This window comes from Globicephala melas, chromosome 12 (genome assembly GCF_963455315.2).
Source record: "Globicephala melas chromosome 12, mGloMel1.2, whole genome shotgun sequence".
In the NCBI taxonomy this organism is placed as follows: domain Eukaryota; kingdom Metazoa; phylum Chordata; class Mammalia; order Artiodactyla; family Delphinidae; genus Globicephala; species Globicephala melas.
The window spans coordinates 72,855,575-72,879,729 of record NC_083325.1 but is presented as its reverse complement, the minus strand read 5'-3'; the positions used below and the strand labels follow the sequence as shown (position 1 = coordinate 72,879,729).

The 24,155-nt window shown below is 41.7% G+C and overlaps 1 long non-coding RNA gene across 6 annotated transcripts in view; it reads right to left on the bottom strand.

Moving 5' to 3' along the window:
* Nucleotides 1-19,507: 19,507 nt before the first annotated feature.
* The window catches only part of LOC115854278 (uncharacterized), a 395,122-nt gene continuing 390,474 nt past the window's right edge, over nt 19,508-24,155 (bottom strand). For 5 of the 6 annotated variants that reach the window (XR_011377918.1, XR_011377922.1, XR_009566280.1 and 2 more), the window contains one exon: nt 19,508-22,248. This is a non-coding gene — a long non-coding RNA (uncharacterized lncRNA). The remainder of the gene's footprint in view (nt 22,249-24,155) is intronic. The other variant, XR_011377920.1, reaches the window with a different exon arrangement.

Here is a 24,155-nt window from a genome sequence, read left to right as displayed (position 1 = left end):
ATGCTTTATACTGTTGTATTAGTTTCTGCTGTAGAACGAAGTGAATCAGCTATATGTATACATACATCCCCATATCCCCTCCCTCTTGCGCCTCCCTCCCACCCTCCCTATCCCATCCCTCTATGTCATCACAAAGCATCGAGCTGATCTCCTTGTGCTATGCAGCAACTTCCCACTAGCTATCTATTTTACATTTGGCAGTGTATGTATGTCAGTGCTACTCTCTCACTTCATCCCAGCTTTTCCTTCCCCTGCTGTGCCCTCAAGTCTATTCTCTACATCTGAATCTTTATTCCTGCCCTGCCAATAGGTTCATCGGTACCGCTTTTTAAAATTCCATATATATGCATTAGCATATGGTATTTGTTTTTCTTTCTGACTTACTTCACTCTGTATGACAGATTCTAGGTCCATCCACCTCACTACAAATAACTCAGTTCCTTTTCATGGCTAATATTCCATTGTATATATGTGCCACATCTTCTTTATCTATTCATCTGTGGATGGACATTAAGGTTGCTTCCATGTCCTGGTAGATAGTGCTGCAATGAACACTGTGGTACATGTAACTTTTTGAATTATGGTTTTCTCAGGGTATAGTCCCAGTAGTGGGATTGCTGCATCATATGGTAGGTCTATTTTTAGTTTTTAAGGATACTCCATACTGTTCTCCATAGTGGCTGTATCAATTTACATTCCCATCAATGGTGCAGGAGGGTTCCCTTTTCACCACACCCTCTCCAGCATTTATTGTTTCTAGATTTTTTGACGATGGCCATTCTGACCAGTGTGAGGTGATATCTCATTGTGGTTCTGATTTGCATTTCTCTAATGATTAGTGAATGTGAACATCTTTTCACGTATTTGTTGGCCATCTGTATGTCTTCTTTGGAGAAATGTCTATTTAGATCTTTCACCCATTTTTGGATTGGGTTGTTTGTTTTTGTGATATGGAGCTGCGTGAGCTGTTTGTATAGTTTGGAGATTAATCCTTTGTTAGTTGCTGCATTTGCAAATATTTTCTCCCATTCTGAGAGGTGTCTTTTCATCTTGTTTATGGTTTCCTTTGCTGCGCAAAAGCTTTTACATTTCATTAGGTCCCATTTGTTTATTTTTGTTTTTATCTCCCTTACTCTAGGAGGTGGATCAAAAAGGATCTTGCTGTGATGTATGTCATAGAGTGTTCTGCCTATGGTTTCCTCTAAGAGTTTTAGAGTGTCTGGCCTTATATTTAAGTCTTTAATCCATTTTGAGTTTATTTTTGTGTATGGTGTTAGGGAGTGTTCTAATTTCATTCTTTTCCATGTATCTATCCATTTTCCCAGCACCACTTATTGAAGAGGCTGTCTTTTCCCCACTGTATACTCTTGCCTCTTTTGTCAAAGATAAGGTGACCATATGTGCATGGGTTTATCTCTGGGCTTTCTATCCTGTTCCATTGATCTATATTTCTGTTTTTGTGCCTGTACCATACTCTCTTGATTACTGTAGCTTTGTGGTATACGCTGAAGTCAGGGAGCCTGATTCCTCCAGCTCCATTCTTCTTTCTCAAGATTGCTTTGGCTACTCGGGTTCTTTTGTGTTTCCATACAAATTGTAAAATTTCTTGTTCTAATTCTGTGAAGAACACCATTGGTAGTTTGATAGGGATTGCATTGAACCTGTAGATTGCTTTGGGTCAAATTACAGGTTGAAAATGCAACCTGTAATTGCAATTTCACAATATTGATTCTTCCAATCCAGCAGCATGGTATATCTCTCCATCTGTTTATGTTATCTTTGATTTATTTCATCAGTGGTTTATAGTTTTCTGAGTACAGGTCTTTTGCCTCCTTAGGTAGGTTTATTCCTAGGTATTTTATTCTTTTTGTTGCATGGTAAATGGGATTGTTTCCTTAATTTCTCTTTCCAATCTTTCATTGTTAGTGTATAGCAATGCAAGAGATTTCTGCGCATAAATTTTATATCCTGCAACCTTACCAAATTCATTGATTAGTTCTAGTAGTTTTCTGGTGGCATCTTTAGGATTTTCTATGTATAGTATCATGTCATCAGCAAACAGTGACAGTTTTACTTCTTCTTTTCCAATTTGTATTTGTTTTTCTTCTCTGATTGCCTTGGCTAGGACTTCCAATACTACGTTGAATAATAATGGTGAGAGTGGACATCCTTGTCTTGTCGCTGATCTTAGAGGAAATGCTTTCAGTTTTTCACCATTGAGAATGATGTTTGTTGTGGGTTTGTTGTATGTGGCTTTTGTTATGTTGAGGTAGGTTCCCTCTATGCCCATTTTCTGGAGAATTTTTATTATAAATGGGTGTTTTTGAATTTTGTCAAAAGTTTTTTCTGCATCTATTGAGATGATCATTTGGTTTTTATTCTTTAATTTGTTAATATGGTGTATCACATTGATTGTTTTGTGTATATTGAGGAATCCTTGCATCCCTGGGATAAATCCCACTTGATCATGGTGTATGGTCCTTTTAATACAAACCCCAAACTCTTCAGAACTGAGTGAAAAGGGAAATGTATCAAGTCCACTTCCTCATTCATATTTAGGAAACCTGAGCTCAGGAAAGAGAAACAGGCCCAAAGTCATGCATTCAGGTGGACATGTGACCAGGGCTGGAAGCCATGTCTCTGGGTTTTCATACCTAGACTCTTTCCCCACACATCTTAAGTGGGGGCGATATGGGCAGTAGGTTCCTCCTTTCTACTGAAAGCTGAATGTTGGATATAGCTTCCATCAGCTTGAAAAATAGAGCCAGGATGGTTGCAGGACCCAACCAGGAGACTCTGTGGCATGTAGTCATTGAAGCACAAGGCTTTTAACAAAGACCTCCACAGCTGTGTCTCAGGAAGTGTCACCAATACCTATTGTGGGTTTGACTATATGACATGCAATCTTACCCTGGTTTCTTCTTTGTAAAACAATACAGAGATCCTACTGTTCTTACAGAGATGTTGGAAGATCAAATTAATGATTAGTTATGAGCACACAGAATTTCATGGAGATTACTTTTCAATTTCACATTATTATTTTCAACAAAACTGTTGTTATAATTACATGTCCACTGAGTAAGACTAAATATTGGGAGGATTCTTTTTTAACTTAAAAGATGACAAATGCAATCTCAATAAAACAATTTAATACAGTAAAAGCTCATAAAGCATCCCACAATTATGCTTGACATGCACAAATCTCCAATACCAGATGCCCTATGTGACAAATTTCTGACAGGCTTCCAATCCTCCATGTCATGGCTAACAAGTACAGGCTGTTGGCACCCTCCCCAACTATGAAGACGCCAGAGGAGAAAAAGGAAGCTTGCATATTTAAGAAAGGTGGTCAAAAACTAAGCAAAATGTGTGTGAAGTTTCTGGGGAGACAGAAGAGTGATGGTTAAGTTTGGGCTGTGGCCTAAAGTGGAGCAGGCCAGGGTTCAATTGGGAGACAGCTGCTATACCACTCTGAATCCCAATAAGGCCCCAGCATATTACCTTCCGGCTTGCTTTAATCCAGGGTAGGAATGCAGCTGTTTACATCTCCCCAACCACCCTATGCCTATTATCACAGAGGGGGATACCCTGGAAGGGAGCCCTGGGAACTTCTCTGGAAAGGTTATAAAAAATGATTGAGCATAAATATCAGCACCAGAGTTTCCACATCACCAAGAGGAACAGTCTAGGATCTAAGGTTTGCTCCTCCACCCTGATGGTACTATTTGCCAAGACAGCTGGTGGTCCCTAGGATATAAAAATAAGCTCACAGAGAAAGTGAGGTATTTGAAGACAACATGGGCTATTTTTAAAAAAGACAACAAATGGAACAACCAACAGCAGAAGATAGAATATATACCAAAAGGAAGACAGCTAGGTCTTTAATCTGCTTGGAGTTTATTTTCTTAAAATATAATAATGAGCTAATTCTCAAAACTTGACTAATGGTCTATTTGTTATATCCCTGATTTGTGATCCTGTCTCTGTCATATATATATATATATATATATATATATATATATATATATATATATATATATAAAACAGATTGTGAAAGGCAATACTATTAACAGAGGAAATGTAGAATATATGGGTACCTCAGATTGGATAGATATTTACCTTATAGTGGGAAAGGCTTTATTAAACAAAATTCAAAATATATAAATCATGAGAGAAAAAAACTAAACAGAAAAAGATTCCTGTACTTCAAATGCCACTCTGTGTGAAGGCAATAATAAGAGAAACCTGGAAGATATTAATAAGGAATTACTACCTGGATATATGAAGGATTTCTGTAAATAATCTAGAAAAGATAAGAAGCCAATACAATATAGATAAAGGATAAGAATAGGCAACTCAGAGGGGATCTGAAAGGCTAATAATAGATGTTCAGACTTGGTAATCATTATTGTAATCATCTGATAGGCAAAATTAGAAAGTAGGCAAAACTAATGTTGGAAATAGAAATAGTTATGCAGTGCCTTTCTGGAGAGAATCTGGTAAAACTTACTGAAATTAAACATACACATAGACCATGATTCCCAGTCATCCCATCCCTGAGCAGATAGCCCAGAGAAGCCCTCTCACAGGTCCATAAAAAGACATTTGTGAGGATGTCCACATCCACGTTACTGTGACAGCAGAAGTTGGAGCCAACCTAGATGCCCATACCTAGAGAATAGAAACATGAAATGTGCTATAAGCCTACCATGAAACTCTCCGCAGCAGTCAGAAATCATCAGCCAGTTTTCCATAGAATAACAACAAGGCTATAAAGAGACAGAAAGATTTAATCACTCTCTGAAATGGGAGGACATCCATTATCTACACTCGTGAGAGTACCTATGCAGGAAGGAGAATGGGATGGCAGTTTAAAAGGAAAATAACTGGGCTTCCCTGGTGGCCCACTGGTTGAGAATCTGCCTGCCAATGCAGGGGACACAGGTTCGAGCCCTCGTCTGGAAAGATCCCACATGCCGCGGAGCAACTGGGCCCGTGAGCCACAATTACTGAGCCTGCGCGTCTGGAGCCTGTGCTCCGCAACAAGAGAGGCCGCGATAGTGAGAGGCCCGCGCACCGTGATGAAGAGTGGCCCCCGCTTGCCACAACTAGAGAAAGCCCTCACAGGGAAAGGAAGACCCAACACAGCCATAAATAAATAAATTAAATTTAAAAAAAAAAGGAAAATAACTAAAATTAAATGAAACAAAAGAGGCACCTTGCATGAATAATGACAACATTAGGTATTCATTTCTGCATACATTCACTCATTCATCTGGTAAAATATATGCTGAGTGCCTACTTGTGCCTGATAAGCACACTAGGATTCCCAAGGTGAGTTCCTGCCCTCAGGCAACCTCCTGTTGGTGGACTGAGGAATAGAACTGATGATTGTGAGTAAATCAACTCTGGATTCCTGTGATTCTAAGGGAAATTGAGATGACAAAGAAAATGATGAGAGTGATGGTGAGAGATGAGGATGAGGATGATGATGCCAACATTACATCTGAAGAGACAGAGCCCAAGGTTAATAATTCCCTAACCTCACTAGCATATATATTTAAAGGAAATTAATTTAGGCAAACTGGATTCTGGAGCTTGGTGAATTTCCTCTGGGAGGCATAACACAGAAACTCCCTGTGGGAGGACGTCAAGTTATCTGGTGCCTGGCAACATTTCTCACACCCTGCATGTCCCCTAGATGCCACAGAGCAATCTTATGACACATGTAGAAAAGAAGCAAAATACCCACTGATTACTCCAATTTTCCTAGTGTTATCACCCATTAGGTTTTTCCCCTGGAGCCTAAATTCAGCCCAGCCTCCAGTGCTGCGCTGGATTCTGTTTCCTGTGAGTGGATCTGCCTCTAATACAGGTGGCCAAAGGCAAAAGATGGATTCCCTCTGAAAAAAAGAGAGTGCTGCTCAGTGCAAAATGACCAAACCCTTGCTACTCTGGGTCCTTCCTTGAAAGCTACTCAGAAGAAATGAGTTTTGATGGACTCTTACTATGCAATCTACATTTTCAGGACAAAGCAGTAGCTTTGTCGCCTCAGAAAGTGGCACAGGACTGTGGTGCATGTGTGTGCTTACAGGCAGCTGAGGTGGTGGGTGTGGAGGATAAAGAGGAAATTAGAATATCCTCCAGAAACAGCACCCAACCTCAGGTTTGGGGCTAACATATCTCATCCTTAAAGATCCTTCTCAGAAATTCAAATGTCTCAGGAAAAGGGCTCATTTCCTTTAAGACTGTGCTGCTTGCTATTTCTTAAACACTAACCATTCTGGATCCCTCATTCATCTCATGCTCCTTCCTTCCTCCTCCCCACACATTTTTCTGCTTCATCTGGATCAGAGAAACAGTCAAATACACTCAGGCTATGGATATGGCTGAGGCTGGAGGTAGGCAGGAATTTCCAGAACAAAACATGGACACTTTCTCAGGGTCTGTACACAGGCACTTAAAAACCTTCAGACACAAGGTTTTTGAAACATCGCAACACCCTCCAGTGTTGGCAAAGGTACAAGGAGGTTAACCCTGTCACAGCACTTGGCAATGCATTTCAAGGACTTTCTATTTGTCCACTACCTCTGTCCAGAATTGCTCTTATGGGAATTTATACACAAGGAATTATCAGAAATATGGGCAAAGATTGACATTTAGGAATATTTAATGCAACATTTTGTTTGTGATCCATATTGGAGGCCTTCCTGTCTTCTGAAAATTAAATAAAATTATCCTGACTCTATCTCATGTGCTATGGAAATTGCAATGTCTTCCTCAAGATTTCTGATAATTCTCAGGGCTTAAGCTTTAAATTCCTGTAACGAGTGAACTCTAAATCTTCCCAATATTAATCTAAAATCAGAGCTTTATGCCAACTGAGGCTGGGGATTCAGTCCCTTTTCTTGACTTTCTTTCCAAAACATGTGGAATTTCTACGAGTTTCAGTATTTAGAGAGGAATCAGAAAAATAGAGATAATACAGACACAGGAATATAAACACTTTGTTTGAAAATTAAAAATCCTTAAATTCTCAAAAAATTCCTTCAGCCTCCCAGACTTTTGATTCAAAAGTCCATCCCATGTAATGTTGCTCAGATCAATGTCCTTTTTGTTTTAATCATTTTCTCTCTCTTACTTCTCTGTTTGCCCCAACCCCGAATTTTATCTAATACCATAAACAGAGAAATGTAATCTCTCTGTTTTGCCACCTTCAGATAGATCATGTTCTCACGGCCACACCAAAAAGGCTATTGAGATATTTTCCTAAAGATAGTCATGAAGAATTTCTTTCCTAGTAAGGACATGTAGGGAGTAAGCACGCCTCTCTGTCAGCTGACATCATCATGCTTTCATGTGGTGCCTGAAACTGTGGCAGTCACTTGGTAACCATGGGGAGAAAATACAAGGGTCAGGAATGGAAGAGCAGAAAGGGCCTGGGACCCTAATAACATTACTGAGCTGCAAAATTAGCCCTGACAGGAATTACCACCATAATTCTTCTTGCAAGAAATAATAAACATTCCTTTCTTTTTATCATTATTTAAAACATTTTTAGACAAGAATATCAACTCAATTCTGACACTATTTACCCAGAGATAGTGTCAGATCGCACAGCCGAAGGGCTCAGTACCACAAGACTGCTCCTACCCCATGCCACCCCTCACTTCAGACACCAGTTGCAAGCCCTGGTTATCACCTGTGCTTCTGACCAAACTTCCTGTCCTTGGGTCCAATTAATTTGCTGGAATAGCTCAAAGAACTTAGAGAAACACTTCAACCTGGAAGTTCTCCAAAACCCCTACTATTGGGATTTTATGGAGGCTTACCCACATAGGCATGATCAATTATTAACTCTGTTTCCAGACCTTGTACTCTCTCTGGAGAAGTTGGGAGTGGGGCTACAGCTAAAAACCTGGGACAGAGACCAATATATTTCCTATTATCCCACAACAAGTATAATTTTACTTGTAGCCAAAGGCATATTTGATACATAGTACATCAAACTCTTCGCATCTCTCTGCCTCAGTTTTCCCATCTCTACTATTGATATAACAATAGTAGTTTATTATATTGGGTTCTTATAGAGATATAATAATCTAATGCCTACATACAGCAAATAACCTATATACATTATATATTATATAACTCTCCATACACACACACACACACACACATATATTCATTCATTCCCTGAATAATGATTAAGTGTCTAGTAAGAGAGATTCTGAAATGAAAAATACACGATTAAGTTTCTCTTTTTCTAGCAGCCTTTAATAATCTGGCCTTTTCAGCTTTAGTTTTTGTTAAATCCCACCAAAAAGCCTTTGCTCTGGATCCACTGTATTCACATGTTATTTGCCTAGGAGGCTATGCTCCTTCTGGACTCTGTGTATTTGCTATTTCTTCTGCCCTACTGCTTCCTCCCACTCTTCAGGACCTAAAGAACTCATCTTTACCTGATTTACCTACCTGCAGAATATATTGATCATTTTGTTTTCCTCTGTGACCCATAAAATGTGTGTGTGTGCTTCCACTGGCATGTTAGGCAAGAATCCAAAAAAGAAAATACTGAATCCTATTAATCAATGTTTCTCCCTGATGAGATTCTGATGAATTTAGTCTCAAGGAACAGTAGTCAAATGGGATATCCATTTGGCTACTGTTCCCAAAGCACCATTCTGCTATTAGCTCTAAGAGCATCCCAATGCTGAACCCTCCTAAAAATTGGGTTAGAAAAGTGGGTTTGGCTCAAGGCCTAAACAGGGCCTCCTAGTTCCTCCCTCCCACTGCTGTGAGGTCTAAACTTAGCCTCTTACCTCCATCTTAGTGGCCACATAAAGAAAGGCAGACTAGAGCAAAGAGTAAAAGGGATGTTCAGGCACCAAAGAAGGTGCCCCCGCCGTTTGCCAGTTCTATCAAATATTGCAGAATACAGAGAGAGGGGCATGAACTAACTCTTTCCTAAGGGCAAGCTCTATCTAGGTCTGTCTACCTCAGGGCAACAGGAAGTGCCAAAGAGCATAATTAGCGCCTTGAACAACGATTAGTCATATTAGCAAGCTCTCCTTCCTCGGCATATTTCTAATGAAAGGAACTGAGACTAAAGCTTCCCTTCCCAGTAGTATGTGTATGATTAACTTCATATTTTTATGTGGTAAACTACATTACTACTCAACATTATTTATTGCCCTGCCCCATACCTCCCTGCTTTCCTGTTTGTGGCCCTGTGACTCTCTCTGGCCAATGAAGTATGCACTTCTAACCAGCTGACAACACTTGTGGTTAAAAGCTTCAAGAGCCAGCACTTGCTTCACCAAAGTCTATTTACCCACTGCCAAGGTAACCAGCAATGTTCCAGAAAGTAGCTGATCTATCATCCTGGCTCCTGGAGTGAGAAAGGGGATGACACAGAGCAGAGGCCCCAGCCAACCATCAGCAGGTAAGTGGGGTGCGTGAGCAATAAAACTTGTGAGTTTGAAGCGACTGAGATGTTCCAGATGTTTGTTATAGCAGCAGAGCCTCGCCTAATCCTGATGATCCCAGGAGTTCCTCTAGGAATGGATCCATCACTATATCATCAGTCTAATACAAAGCCCAGCACATATGCATGCTCAGTGAAATCTGCAAATAAACCAATGAATGTTTTTAATCAAAGCTATCATTTTCTGCACTGAGAAGCAATGTGGTTTAGCAAAAGAGATTAGACTTCGGAGTCACAAAGACTCATTTAAATCCCATTTTGCCACTTACTAATTGTGAAACTTCAGGAAGTTCAACTTTCTAAGTCTCCTTCTCCCCACTTAAGATAAATTTTGCTTGAAATGCTTTCCTCCAAAGGGTTCTTGTTAGTGTTAAATGAGAAAATATCTAGAAAGATCCTCATATGTTGTCAGAATTTGTAGACACTTAATACATTAAGTTTATTATGAATAATACTGGCCATTTTCTGTTTTATTCAAAAAACACACATAGCACTGGAGGTAAAGACAAGAAGCAACATACTACAAATATTGCTGAAGTATAATCAACTGCACTGAATAACTGATTGGTTGAGCAGGATTGAGGGAAAAGAGCTAAGAAGTAAAATAGAGGATAATTACCGGATTTACAAAGGATATGGTGTGAGCACTGCTATTTGATCCACATAGAGCAGACAGACAGGTTATATGGGGCTTGACATGGTTGGCCAGGGGTATGGGATTATACATTCAATTTTACGTATCTTGGGGCCCAGGGGTTGTGGATCATCCACATAGAGTTTTGGAGTTGATAATGAATGTATAGGCCTGAAATTTAGGAAAGATCTATGTCTGTACCTATAAATGTTTACTGACTACATTAATAGTTAAATTCGGGTCAAAAGAGGTAAGTTAACACTCAGTGAGTTTTTGGTAAGCATACTTCATATTTCACATGTACATTTTTTTTTGGCCATGCCAGGCGGCACGTAGGGATCTTAGTTACCCGACCAGGGATCGAACCCGTGCCGCCTGCAGTGGAAGCGTGGAGTCTTAACTGCTGCACCACCAGGGAAGTCCCCTTTCATGTGTACATTTCTGCATAACCACCAATTTTCTACAGTTAAAGGGATTAGCTTACTTTGACTCTGATTCGTACATGTCCTATTCTGACAACAACAAAAAAATTTTTTTAACTATTTTGAAACTTGAAATTTATATTAAAGGAGACCCATGTCTATTTAACCAAATACAAAGATAGTCACCAAAGATTAAACCATTTGCGAAGTATAAAAAGAGCTAGCCTCATTAAGCAAAATTTTCAGAAAGCTGGTCATTTAGCACCAATTTTTTTTTAACATCTTCATGGAGTATAATTGCTTTACAATGTTGTTAGTTACTGCTGTATAACAAAGTGAATCAGCTATACATATACATATATCCCCATATTGCCTCCCTCTTGCATCTCCCTCCCACTCTCCCTATCCCACCCCAAGCTGATCTCTCTGTGCTATGTGGCTGCTTCCCACCAGCTATCTATTTTATATTTGGTAGTGTATATATGTCCATGTCACTCTCTCACTTCATCCCAGCCTAACCTTCCCCCTCCCTGTGTCCTCAAGTCCATTCTCTAAGTCTGTGTCTTTATTCCTGTCCCGCCCCTTGGTTCTTCAGAACCATTTTTTTTTTTAAGATTCCATACATATGTGTTAGCATATGGTATTTGTTTTTCTCTTTTTGACTTACTTCACTCTGTATGACAGACTCTAGGTCCATCCACCTCACTACAAATAACTCAGTTTCATTTATTTTTATGGCTGAGTAATATTCCATTGTATATATGTGCCACATCTTCTTTATCCATTCATCTGTCAATGGACACTTAGATTGCTTCCATGTCCTGGCTATTGTAAATAGTGCTGCAATGAACATTGTGGTACATGACCCTTTTTGAATTATGGTTTTCTCTGGGTATATTCTCAGTAGTGGGATTGCTGGGTCATATGGTAGTTCTATTTTTAGTTTTTTAAGGAACCTCCATACTGTTCTCCATAGTGGCTCTATCAATTTACATTCCCACCAACAGTGCAAGAGGGTTCCCTTTTCACCACACCCTCTCCAGCATTTATTGTTTCTAGATTTTTTGATGATGGCCATTTTGACCAGTGTGAGGTGATGTCTCACTGTGGTTTTGATTTGTATTTCTCTAATGATTAGTGATGTTGAGCATCCTTTCATGTGTTTGTTGGCAATCTCTATATCTTCTTTGGAGAAATGTCTATTTAGATCTTCTGCCCATTTTTGGATTGGGTTGTTTGTTTTTTTGATATTGAGCTGCATGAGCTGTTTGTATATTTTGGAGATTAACCCTTTGTCAGTTGCTTCTTTGCAAATATTTTCTCCCTTTCTGAGGGTTCTCTTTTTGTCTTGTTTATGGTTTCCTTTGCTGTGCAAAGCCTTTAAGTTTCATTAGGTCCCATTCGTTTATTTTTGTTTTTATTTCCCTTACTCTAGAAGGTGGGTCAAAAAGGACCTTGCTGTAGCACCAATTTTTGTGTCTCATGAGTTTTAGCCATTAGTCTCTTAATTAGTACTAGTTATTCACCACAGTTGGAGATGGTAGTTTGAAGAAGATGGAGTGACTTTTCCCGAGTCATTAATTCAACAATTCGCTTTTTTTAAAGCATAAACTCTGAGAAAGGTACTGCCCTGGGCATATTGTGGGCTGATAAATTAGAATCAGATGTGATTCTCACCTTCAAGGAGACCACAGCTTCAGATGAGGCAATGGTAGGAAGGACTACGGGAGAGACCCAGGTGAGGTGCCACGGATGGAGGAGCGGGGAGTGATCACTTCCAACTGAGGAGGTCAAGTGGGTTTGTGTGGAGCCTGTGATTCTTCAGCTACTGCTTTAAAATTAAGCATAATCTATATATGTGGGGTAAATGGTGTAAGGAGGGCACTTTAAAGAGGAGAATCTCTAGAGCAAAGGTATAGAGGTGGGAAGGAGTTGTGTACTTATGCAGAAGAGTTAAAACTCAATTCGATTATAACTGAATATTTATCAAGTGGTGAGCAATGGGACAGAAAAAGTAGATTAGGGCCAGGCCGTGAGGGATTTTGAATACCGGGCTATGGAATGTGATCTTTATTCTGTAACAGATCCTAGGACTCCACTGAAAGAACTTAAGCAGAAGAGAGATTGACACTTATAGGGAATTCCGAAAGAATGATATTTGGGAGCTTTCCTGGAGATAGATTTTCTCATTATAAAATCAGGGAAATAATATTTACTGCACCGAGGATGGTTTTAAATGAGATAACCTATATAATGCCTTGGCTGGTAGTAGGTTCCCTTCCCATCCTCTTCCCTGAAAGTGACCTGATAATATCCACCTGCTCCTCATTAAGACCCCAAGGGCAGCAGTGCAACAACATGGGAGATATTAACAAGGGCAGGTGCTATAAAGGCACCTGGAGACCCACAAGCAGGGATTTAGCAGATAAAGTAAAGGCAAGCAATAAAAAGAGAAAGGGGGAAGAAATGTTTGCCAAGCGCTGTTGAAAAGAAATAAATTGGAAACCTGTTATGCATGTATCTGGGACACTGCTGTTAACTCAGGAAGGGAGGGAGGGCTTACAGAGGAAGCTCCAGCGGACCCTCAGGGGTGTGTGTGTGTGTGTGTGTGTGTGTGTGTGTGTGTGTGTGTGTGTGTGTGTGTGTGTGTGTGTGTGTGTGTGTGTGTGTGTGTGTGTGTGTGTGTGTGTGTGTGTGTGTGTGTGTGTGTGTGTGTGTGTGTGTGTGTGTGTGTGTGTGTGTGTGTGTGTGTGTGTGTGTGTGTGTGTGTGTGTGTGTGTGGTGTGTGTGTGTGTGCGCGTGCACTGCAGCACATCCCAGCTGTATGGGCTGGTGGAACAGAGCTGGAGCTAATCACCAGAATTGTTTCAGTTAGGAAAATCAAGTCACACGTGTGACACCACAGTAGTGTCTGCAGGCAAATTGACACATGCAAAGTTCCAACAGGAAAATCTGCAGAGGAGGGAACGGCAGCCCTCAGGGCACTACTAGCAACTAAACATACAGAGTGGAAACAGCTGAAGATAGGCCTCACTGCTGCCAGGGTTAAGTTCTTACCTGTACAGAAAGCCAAGGTAACCTCAGGGTGTGATCCAACTACATATCTGGCCAGCCACTGAAGTATCAGGAAGTCATCAGTGCCCTTGAAACAATGTGTCCACTGTTCAAGAACTGGATGGGAGGGACTGCACTTGATGCTTGCTCTCCAAGGAGGCCAGAGTCTAGACAGAGAGAAACAATATGCACTCTATGAACTATGAAGACCTCCAGGCCTCCATGAAATATGCAGACACTAAGGGACGGAGATGCTCAGAGGGGCTATACGAAACCATTCTGCTATAATCAGGAAGTTTCCTGGAAGAGAAGCACACGAGCTGAAGCTTGAAGAATAACAAGGAAACACGGGAGAAGTTAGCTAGGGTTGACAACACAGGGTAAACAGTAGGGTGGGTAATGACAAAACTAACCCAAGACAAGACTCTGTTTCTTCTGCTTAGTGTTTTCATAGGTACACAGCTGCAACTTTCAAAACATCTACAGACAAGTTTTAAAAAAACATGGATTACTGCCTTTCCTCCTAACATATCTCCTCCAGAGCAAATACTGCCATGAACCCTGCCTGACTCTGGGAAGAGTTTACAGCTTACGCTGTATCCTAAGCAGCCACAAATCATCCCAGCTCCACACCAGAGGTCCTGGGTAAAGAACTGTTAGTACTTCTCTCCTACAGAGTCTTGTAAGAGGATGCAGGCTCCATAGGGCAAGAACGTTATTGAATGAATGAATGAATGAACAGGATAGGTAAACCTTCGAAAAGAACTTAAATGGGGGGCTCCATACATACCCTAGAAAGAGGGGTTGGCAGACTGTTTACACATATAGGTATCTGTTGAATTACTGAATTAAATGATGCAAGAATCAATGAGTAAATGAATTAATGGATATGCTACTTTAAAAACTACCAGAGTTCTGGGCTTCCCTGGTGGCGCAGTGGTTGAGAGTCCGCCTGCTGATGCAGGGGGTGCGGGTTCGTGCCCCGGTCCGGGAGGATCCCACGTGCCGCGGAGCGGCTGGGCCCGTGAGCCATGGCCGCTGGGCCTGCGCGTCCGGGGCCTGTGCTCCGCAGCGGGAGAGGCCACAGCGGTGAGAGGCCCGCGTACCGCACCGCAAAAACAAAAAAACTACCAGAGTTTTGATCCCTGAGAGAAGTCTTCCTGAAGGTGTGCACTGGGCAAGCTTTAACAGCACTGCTCACCATGGTAGCAGAGCTGAAGTTTCCAGTTCTGCTCTCAGGGTCCTACAGGACACCTAACCCCGTTCATAGCCCACCCCGACCGCCCGCGCACATACAGCCCACCGTGCAATGTCATAAGTTCCTGCAACCGCAAAAGCTAGTGAGTTAGCTAATGAGTCCTTAGGGACGTCAAATCAGTGCGTGTTTTACATGAGAAAAATGATACTGATCCAGACAGCTTGAGTTGCAATAATTTTGGGGTTCTGTGATTTGGAGGGTGTGTTTCCTACCTTAGGTTAGAAAACTGGTGCCAGGACAGGGAACACGCACAGTGTTATTATTCCTACGGTCACCGGCAAAGCCCATGAACAATTCCCAGGAAATCAAAATAGAATCTGGGTAACAAGATAAAGTCTAACCTTTTTTTTTTCTTTTGTGCTTAATGTAGTTTCACTTGCTCATAGGGTGCCGAGTTCAGAGGCCTTGCACCTTGCACTCTTCAGACAGAGTTTCCTGTGCCAGGTGGCTGTTCCCGGCTCTTCGGCTCAGTGGAGAATGTGCGAGAGCACTGCTCAGGACACCTTAATTCAAGATGGCGGGGGCGCGCCCCGTGCAGAGACGAGGCACCCAACTCGCGATAGCTGCGCCAGCCCCGCGAGAGCTGCGTCAGCCCCAAGAGAGCTGCCTCAGCCCCGCGAGAGCTGCGTCAGCCCCGAGAGAGCTGCGTCAGCCCCGAGAGAGCTGCGCCAGGCCCGCGAGAACTCCGCCCCTTTCTCCCCAGCAGAGAATCCTGTAAAGCAGCCCCGCCCACAGAGAGAGAACGTGTACTCTAGAGCCGGAGCTCGCACTACACTATTCTTTAATCAAAGAATAAAATTTCATTTGCTTCTGAACTAAACTCCATCTCATTCTATTGGCCTGAACAGCACCAGGCAGAAGGACCCTTGTTGGGGACTCGAAAGGGTCAGTAACACTACTACCCATTGGCTTAGATCATTTGTGATCTCCTTTCCAGGGGGACCTAACATGCTTTACTTACCCTAGTAGGTCACTAAGTCCTCTGTGGCAATACTTGGAATTAAGGGGTCAAGGCCCCCAGTCCATGCTTGTTCTGTGCACCTAATACTTGACAGATTTCAGCAATGTGCTTTCCTTCCTGGTTAGAAACAAAGCTCTTGGAGGGTTGTGAATGTCTATGACATTTTCTTTATAAACCTTCATGTCCTAAAAACACACAAGTGGCTCCCAAAAGATGCAGTTTGTAGACAGAGGCTCCTACCGGAGCTTCAACTCTGGACCCTGGGTAGATGATGACCATTTGCTCATCACCAAAATGTTGATGGATTTCTCCAGTGACCCTGCCCAAATTACCAGGGAATGACTGTCAACTCAAGCAAACAGCCCACCAGTCACTTGGACAAGCTCAAGCTTTTTGTGGCAATTCGTTTATTTAAGCTACATAAAGTACTAGCTTAGATTTGGCTCCCATGTGGTAGGTAGTTATCCTTCTTCATTCATAAACCAGCATTTAAAATGCAGAGGACTCACACTGCCTTTAGTGTCCTTAAGTTCCTGGCTTATGTGAGAGTTTTGTTTAGGTCAAAAATCTCAAGCCTCAGTCTTTGTCTTTCAAATATGGGCAGACTCTTTTCCTGCGAAACTTGTATGCTCTCTGAGAAATAAACACAGCTCCATGCTAGGGAGCAAAAAACAAAACAACAAAAGAGAAAACAAAAACATCATGAGTTCATCCCAGCAGAGAAAGATGGTCCCACGAGATGTTCTGAGGCTTGGCGACAGGCAGAGCAGGCAGCAAGCAGAGTACCAACTGCTATTAAAGTGGATGATGGGACATGATGGTCATGACCAGTAGGTAATTCGGGTGAGGCAGTGGGCAGGAGGGCTGGGAGGTGGGCTGGCTGCCTGGAATGCTTAGGCATGATTTCCTCTACCTTCATGCTGTCACTCTCAGCCCTTTATATAGCACCAATGTCATGCCACATCAGCTGCACCTGTGCCCGTGTGATGACTTTCAGACTCAGATAAATACCATCAACTGGATGTCAGGATAATGGGCACAATGGAACACTCTGGTGATTGATCTGTTTGTTTCCACCCTGGGGCTGTGGGTCTATTAAATAAACACTGGTATTTTGAAGGAAAAGCAGGAGAAAAGACGCTTGATAGTGGCCTTTAAATTTCTTGTTTGGTTTGGATGTTGTTGTTTGCTCTTTGGATTTTTTTTCTTTTTTTTGGTGGGAATGATTTTTTTCAGGTAAATAGATCTGGACACAAGCAGCAAGACTTCATTTGCCAGTTCCAATTCCTCACTGAATGTACTCCACAGCTGGCAAGGTGTCAGTGATTAGCTGATTTCCCTGCTCTGTTGTGAAATTCTGCCCTGTGGCCAGATTAGACATGAGAAATAGAGGGGCTACGTGATCTTCCCCAGAGGCCTCACCACATGATACTCCTAAGGCCAGCCCTCTCACCTCAGGCTGGTAGATAGAATCTGGGATAGAACAGACTCTTTTTCTCATTTTGCACAAAGCAAGCTAGTGTAATATTCTGCCTAGCTGCTGCATAATTCATTGCATTTTGGATTATTTAATTTTAAGGAGAAATTATTCATAAGAAAAATATTTATAATTGGAATTACTGAGAAATTCTAGCTCATGAAAAGCTACCCTCTTCCACGCTTTGAAATTGTTTTTTTCCAGTTTTTTAAATCCTGGAAAAAAATTATTCAAAATTTGAGTGTTCCTTTTCTTATTTTTTCACCCAAGAGAGTTCCTTACTTAGTATGTTACCATTTCTTTACCTATAAAATTCAGATGATATCAGTGAGAATTTCATAAGTGGAATGATGTAAAGCTGTTTTGAGTTACTTTCTTCCTTGTACCCTCCTGAGAGGGTACCCAGCATTAGAGAATCATGATATCAATATTAGGTACGTAGGAACTTGGAATACCGAAAGTTAACTCTGTCTGCATCATCCCTGCCAGGCCCTGGACGGAATGATCCTGGGAACAACGTGAAAGGAACCTGCATGTCCTTGTAAGCAACAGGTGGATTCTAAGAGGTAAGGTGATGACTCCCAGCCTCTGCTCATTAATTCTCCCATATCAAGCTGGAATTAAAAATAAGATGGAACATAAGACAGTCACATTGTGAGAAAACTCCCTCCAATTTTCTAATTTTTGTTCAGAAATATGTGAAGAAGGGCAACAACTGAGAACATGATACCCTCCTATACTACTTCTCTACAGTTGTACTACTCAAAGTGTGGTCTGTGGACCAGGGCTAGAGTATGAACTATTTGTCAGTGATCTGCAATGAGATGAACAGAGACATTACAAGCAAATATGTCAATACTTGGATAGCAATTTGACATTCCACAACAACCAGCCAGTAATCTGTGGATTCATCTTTTTTGAACAGCATACAGACTAATCTGGGTGTTGTCAGACTTAGTGGTAAATCACAGTGGCTCAAATTGTATTCAGTCGTGTGTAATAGGATATATCTACCCGTGACAGGTGAGAAATCAGAAATGCCAGATAGATGACCCATAGATAGGAAGAACAAACAGGTCCTTTGCCACAGACAGTGAGAGGCACAGTGTTACTGTAATCACCAAACTTGTAAACTACCCACTTATTGTGCATCCTGCTAGGTTGAATGTAAGCTCCATGAGGGAAGGAACTGTGCCTGCCTTCTCCAGTGCTCTATCACCAAAACCTAATACAATTCCTGGTTTGTTGAATGAATGAATGAATGAACGAATGAATGGGGAATGTTTAGGGTTCCACCTCCCTCTCAGGTTGGGCAGCCATTAGATGTCAAGAGAAGGCAGTTACAGTACCTATGTCAAGTCCAGACAGGGATCACTCAAAGCTCTCACTGTCCTCACTTACCCAGACTTTAGTGTCAGTCTTAAAGTCTTTAAAGGCAGTGAGACAGAAGAGTCTGGAATACATCTTCAAATATGTAAGTCAAGCCTCTAAAGAAATAGGATTCCCTCTATAGAATTCATTTTATTACCACCTTTTCAGGATCACAGCTATTCCAAAAGCACAGTATGACTGATATTGCTTATTATAAGTACTTATTATTTGGAAGTAATCAGTGTCCCATGAACATGCCATGGTTCCTAATAAACTTTAGAGAGTAAACAAGGGTTGCTGACATTACAAAAAAACCCACAAAAGTAATGCCCTTGTTCCCTCTGAGGACACATAGGAGAAACAGACAACACTCACTGTATCATAATATTTTGACTTAAAATATATTTTGTCGACAAGTAGTAGAAAGTGAAAGCATTAGGCTAGAATCCACAGTGGCTCCCACTTGAGGGTGGTACAGTCCTTCAGGGGGACTTGGAAAGGTATGGATGTCCCAGGTATCACTGCATAGCAATGCCCTCCAAATTAAAATGGCATAAAACAACGACCATTTTATTATGCTCACATTTTTGTGGGTCAAAAATTCAGAAGGGGGCTTCCCTGGTGGCGCAGTGGTTGAGAGTCCGCCTGCCAATGCAGGGGACATGGGTTCATGCCGCGGAGCGGCTGGGCCCGTGAGCCATGGCCACTGAGCCTGCGCGTCCGGAGCCTGTGCTCCGCAACGGGAGAGGCCACAACAGTGAGAGGCCCGCATACCACAAAAAAAAAAAAAAAAAAAAAAATTCAGAAGGGGTACAGTTGCCTCTACTCCACAACAACCCAGGATCTCAGCTAGGAAGATTCAAATAGCTGAGAAGTTCTCAAATAACCGGAGGCCGGAATCATGTAGAGACTTCTTCATTCACATATTTGGTACCTGGGCCAAGATGACTCAAAGGTGGCCTCAGCTGGGACTGTTGACCAGAGCAACTGTATATAGCGTAGCACCCTCAGGGAAGCCAACATCTTACATGCTATCTCAAGCCTCCAAGATTAAGACTTCCTGCAAACAAGGGGGACGTTACATGGCATTTTAGGACCAAAGCTCAGAAGTCACACAGTGTCACTTTTGCTGTACTGTATCAGCCAACTTGAGCACAGGCACACCCAGATTCAGGGACAGGTAACATGGGCCTCACCTCTTGACAGGAGAGGTGTCAAACAATGAACAGCCATATTTTAAAACCTCTCCAGGGCAGAAAACTTCTGGAATTTTAGTAAACAACAGCCAGGGATGCCAAGGATCCTACAAAGCATGTGACAGTTTTGCACCTCAAAGAACTCTCCTTCTGAAGATGCCAGGAGTACCCCTGTCTATAAACGCCAGATCCTTGGATTCAGAGAACCAGACAGAAGTCATTTCACCCAAGAACATGACCATCCACTTTACAAAAAAGGAAATCAAAGTCTGGGGTTGATGGGCTGAAACTAGACTCCAGGTCTCTTTCTTCCAAGGTAGATAGTCCTAAGCACCTGCACTTTCTTCAAGTAAGTCTTTGTTAAAAATTCCTAGTATATAAAATGTAACAGTGGATGTTAAAACTGGTTTAAAAGTGTGATGAGTAACAGGATATTTACATGGCCCCAAAGTATCTGCCCACACATTCTTTACTAAATAAACAGAGAAGAAGAGTAACCTTACAATGGAAAAACCTGGTGGATAATACCTTTACCTGATGATCAAAGTGACAAATGGGCATCACTTGACTTCTGATATGAGGCACTGAGAAGGCACAGCATCACTTCTATGACGTTCCTGCTCAAAATATACAACCTAAATCTAATCATGTTTGAGGAACATTCTACAAATAACTGGGCTATGTTTTTCCAAAAAGTAAAAAATCATAAAGACAGTCTTCTCACTCTCAAGTAATTCAGAAAAAAAGAATATATTAGTAGACACACACACAATAGAGGAGAATGAGAAAGTAAAATGGGCACAACAGTTGGTAAATCCGAAAAGGGGGTTTGCAAATGTTCCTGCACTACTCTTGCAACCTATCTGTAAGTTTTGTATAATTTTGAAATTATATCAAAATCAGAAGTTACACAATCAGCAACAACAAAACATTTAATGGTGAATTTCTTGGTGATGTTCTCCCAGCTACTGCAATGAATTCCATTTCTTAACTTTCCAAGGAGTCATAGTTTAAACAAACCACAATGTCTTGAGCTCTGCTCTCATGCAGCTCTCTCTAGTCTTCAGGGAGTAGATCTAGGCTTTGGGGGGAGATGTCAACCAGAATATTTTAGGGCACAAATTGGTCCTGCATATAGATCTTTTAGTTAGGTTACAGGAAAGTTGGTATAACAAAGAGACCCAAAATCCAGAGGCTTAAATAAAAGAGAAGTTCATTTCTGTCTCATCCAACAGTTCAGGAAGTTTGAGCACCTCTGCCATCCTCAATCTGAAGCTTCCATCAATGGGTCCAAGGGAGCAGCTTCGATTACCATTTCCTAGTCAGAGGGGAGGGGGAAAGAAAGAGAGAAAGACACATAGCTTCATTAGAGAACTCAGTCCATAAGTTTACCTATATCACTTCTATTGTCACTTTCTTGGTCAAAATTTAACCACATGCCACAGCTAAACCATAAGGAGGCTGAGTAATCAACCTCTATCTCTGTAGATGTGTACACGTTCCCAGCTAAATCTCAGGGTGAGGGTAATGTTCTATTATTAAGAGGAAGAGAGTGAGAAGGGATCATGGTAGGTAATTTGATCCTCTGCCCAGAGAACATAGATTGGGGGGACTTCCATAGGACTAGCAGAGCATCTCAGTCATGTTTCCAACAGGGGTATGGGTTTTGGGAGGAGTAGGAAATTCATGGAAGAAATTGGGCTCCCAAAATAGACACTGTCCTGTTTGGTGTCCATTTGAAAAAATTATTTAATTAGCTGTAAGATTTCCAGACCCGAGGTACTTTATTCTGGAGACAAAAACCAACATTTTCCCAGTCATGGAGAGCCAGAATTGCCATGTCAAATTATTTTCATTCTGTTGACAAAATAAACTGTCTTTACACAAACAAAGCGGCCTTCATCCATGCCTACATTCACATCCATGTGCACACGCACACAGATTTGTACACTCACAGACATGGTACATGAAGTTGCCCCAGGGTGCTCCCTGAATCCTCTCTTAGTGACTCCCCATTGATTGGGAGTGTGAGGTATATTTACACTGTCGACTCTCACCTACATTATGTGGTTACTAAATGGTTTCCATAAAATAACAGGCAAATTACCCAACATTGCTTTTTAAAGGATTATGTCTTGACTCATCAAATTTATGAGTGGCTAAATTGCTTTATGTACATCTGAAAAAATAACTTATCCCAGAACAGGCGAGCTAACACATCTGTATTCTAGTTGACTACAGCTCCATTTCATTTTTGAGGCTTTTCCCTCAAAATAGCATTTCAAAATGTCTCTTCCTTCCTTTTCTCTCACATCTCTGTAGGATGCAGACATGTACACAGGCAGACGGCAATGGGCTCTGCTTTTTCTGTCCAGCTTCACTGTACCCCTAGGGAGGCAAAGAGGAAGTTAACAAGGGTACAGGAGCATGCTGTCTGCTCTATTAGAAGTGCCAGTTTGCCATTTTAACCCAAGTCCTGAAGATGTGAGGACCACCAAGGAACGTAAGTTGTTTATCATCATCACGAAGCCTGAAGACAGGGACACTCATGCACTAGGAAACCACAGATCCTGAAGCCCCCAGGGTGCCACAAAGAGGTTTTGAAAGTCCCCCTGGTTTCCCATGAACTACCCTGCTGACCCTGCCTGCTCCTCCCTGCTGGTGACTCATCCAAATGCCCAGTGAGGTTCTCCTTGGCCCCCCATTACAGCCTCTTCATCCTGCCCTTCCACACTTGCCCAGTCACAGCCCCAGACCAAGAACTCTCAGAAAAGCTGCCAACCTTGGCTCATCTGTAGACCTCTCAAAACAAGAGCAGGAACATCCCTAGACTTAAATGCAGCTCCACTGTTTTAATACACCCACACCCACTTTGCTTTTCAATCCCCCATTCCCAGCCAAGGATTGTCACTGAAAGCAATATTCACATCTAGAAGGTCTCACTATCTAAATGTAAGAGGTAGCATAGCATGGTGGTTGCAAGTGTGGCAGTGGAGTATGATTGCCTAGGTTTGTGTCTTGTCTCTGCTGCTTGCAAACTCTGACCTAGACAAGGGACACCTCTCTGTGCCAGTTTCCTTCTTGATCTGATTGATAATATTACCTACTTCACAGGATAAAGTTAAGTTAGTTAATACACGTAAATCATTTAGAAACATGCCTGACATAATGAAAGCTCAATAAACATTAGCTATCCCCATCATTATTATTGTTACTATTATTAGAGAATCTGACAATTAGAAGCTCATTAGTGACCTTGTCCAAAGTAATTTCTATAAACCAACGGGGATATATAAACCAGTGTGATGGGGACAGAGGAGTGAGTGGGGTGGTGAGAAAGTAGAAACATGGAATTTGGTCAAGAGAAGGAGAATAGATATGAGATAGCAACTAAAGAAGGTCACAGGGTCAAAAAGGAACCAATTTGTTCTCTGACCGTAAAATACCTTGGCAGAAAAATTGTTATAAACTTTGGTAATTCTGATAAATTGGTATGAATTAAAGTCAATCTATTTACAGCAATGAAAATATGAATCATAACTTAAGCAAAGTACTTCAAAGTTACCAAATAGTCTATGTATATCTCACTTTATTCGTAAGTCTGAGGTTACAGGGGAAACCCCTTGACCCCATGTTATACAAGAAAAATCAAGTCTCAGGTGAGATGCCTTGTCCCAAGCCACAGATCCATCCTGGGCAACCTTCTCTCCCATCTCTAAATTCTTAATATTTCAGAAATACTGATATATGTCACCCCTATTCTCATGAACCTCAGAGAATCTCTATTAATGAGACCAAGTATAATTTCTTAGTTCAAAATTAGAGAACTGCTACAATTTGCTGAGAGCCTGCTTACCCAAACTCCTCACTCCGGACAAGTCCCATAACAGAATCTCCCGCATCATTCCTCTTGGTCAACCAGGGGTCACCTGAGCAAGTGTATGTGCTGACACTCTGACACCCGTCCAGAACTCTGAGCATCTTCCTTTTCTGCTTATCTCCTTCCTTACGAGTGGACCCCCAACACACACATACCCGAGCTGAGGGTGAAAGACCCTTCTTTGACTCCAAAACATGGACCACCTGGGCGCTCACTCAGGATTTAATCACCACGACTGGTAAATTATTTGTCTGCACATGTATCTTATCTTTATGTTGGATTCTGAGTTGGGGAAAGTTCCACTTCTTCACAGTCCTCTATCTTCCTATCACAACAGGCCTTGTACCTGTCGCGGGATGTTTTGCTCCCTCCTTCTGATTCCTCTGCTGGTTTATGCAAAGCCCCAGTGACTTAA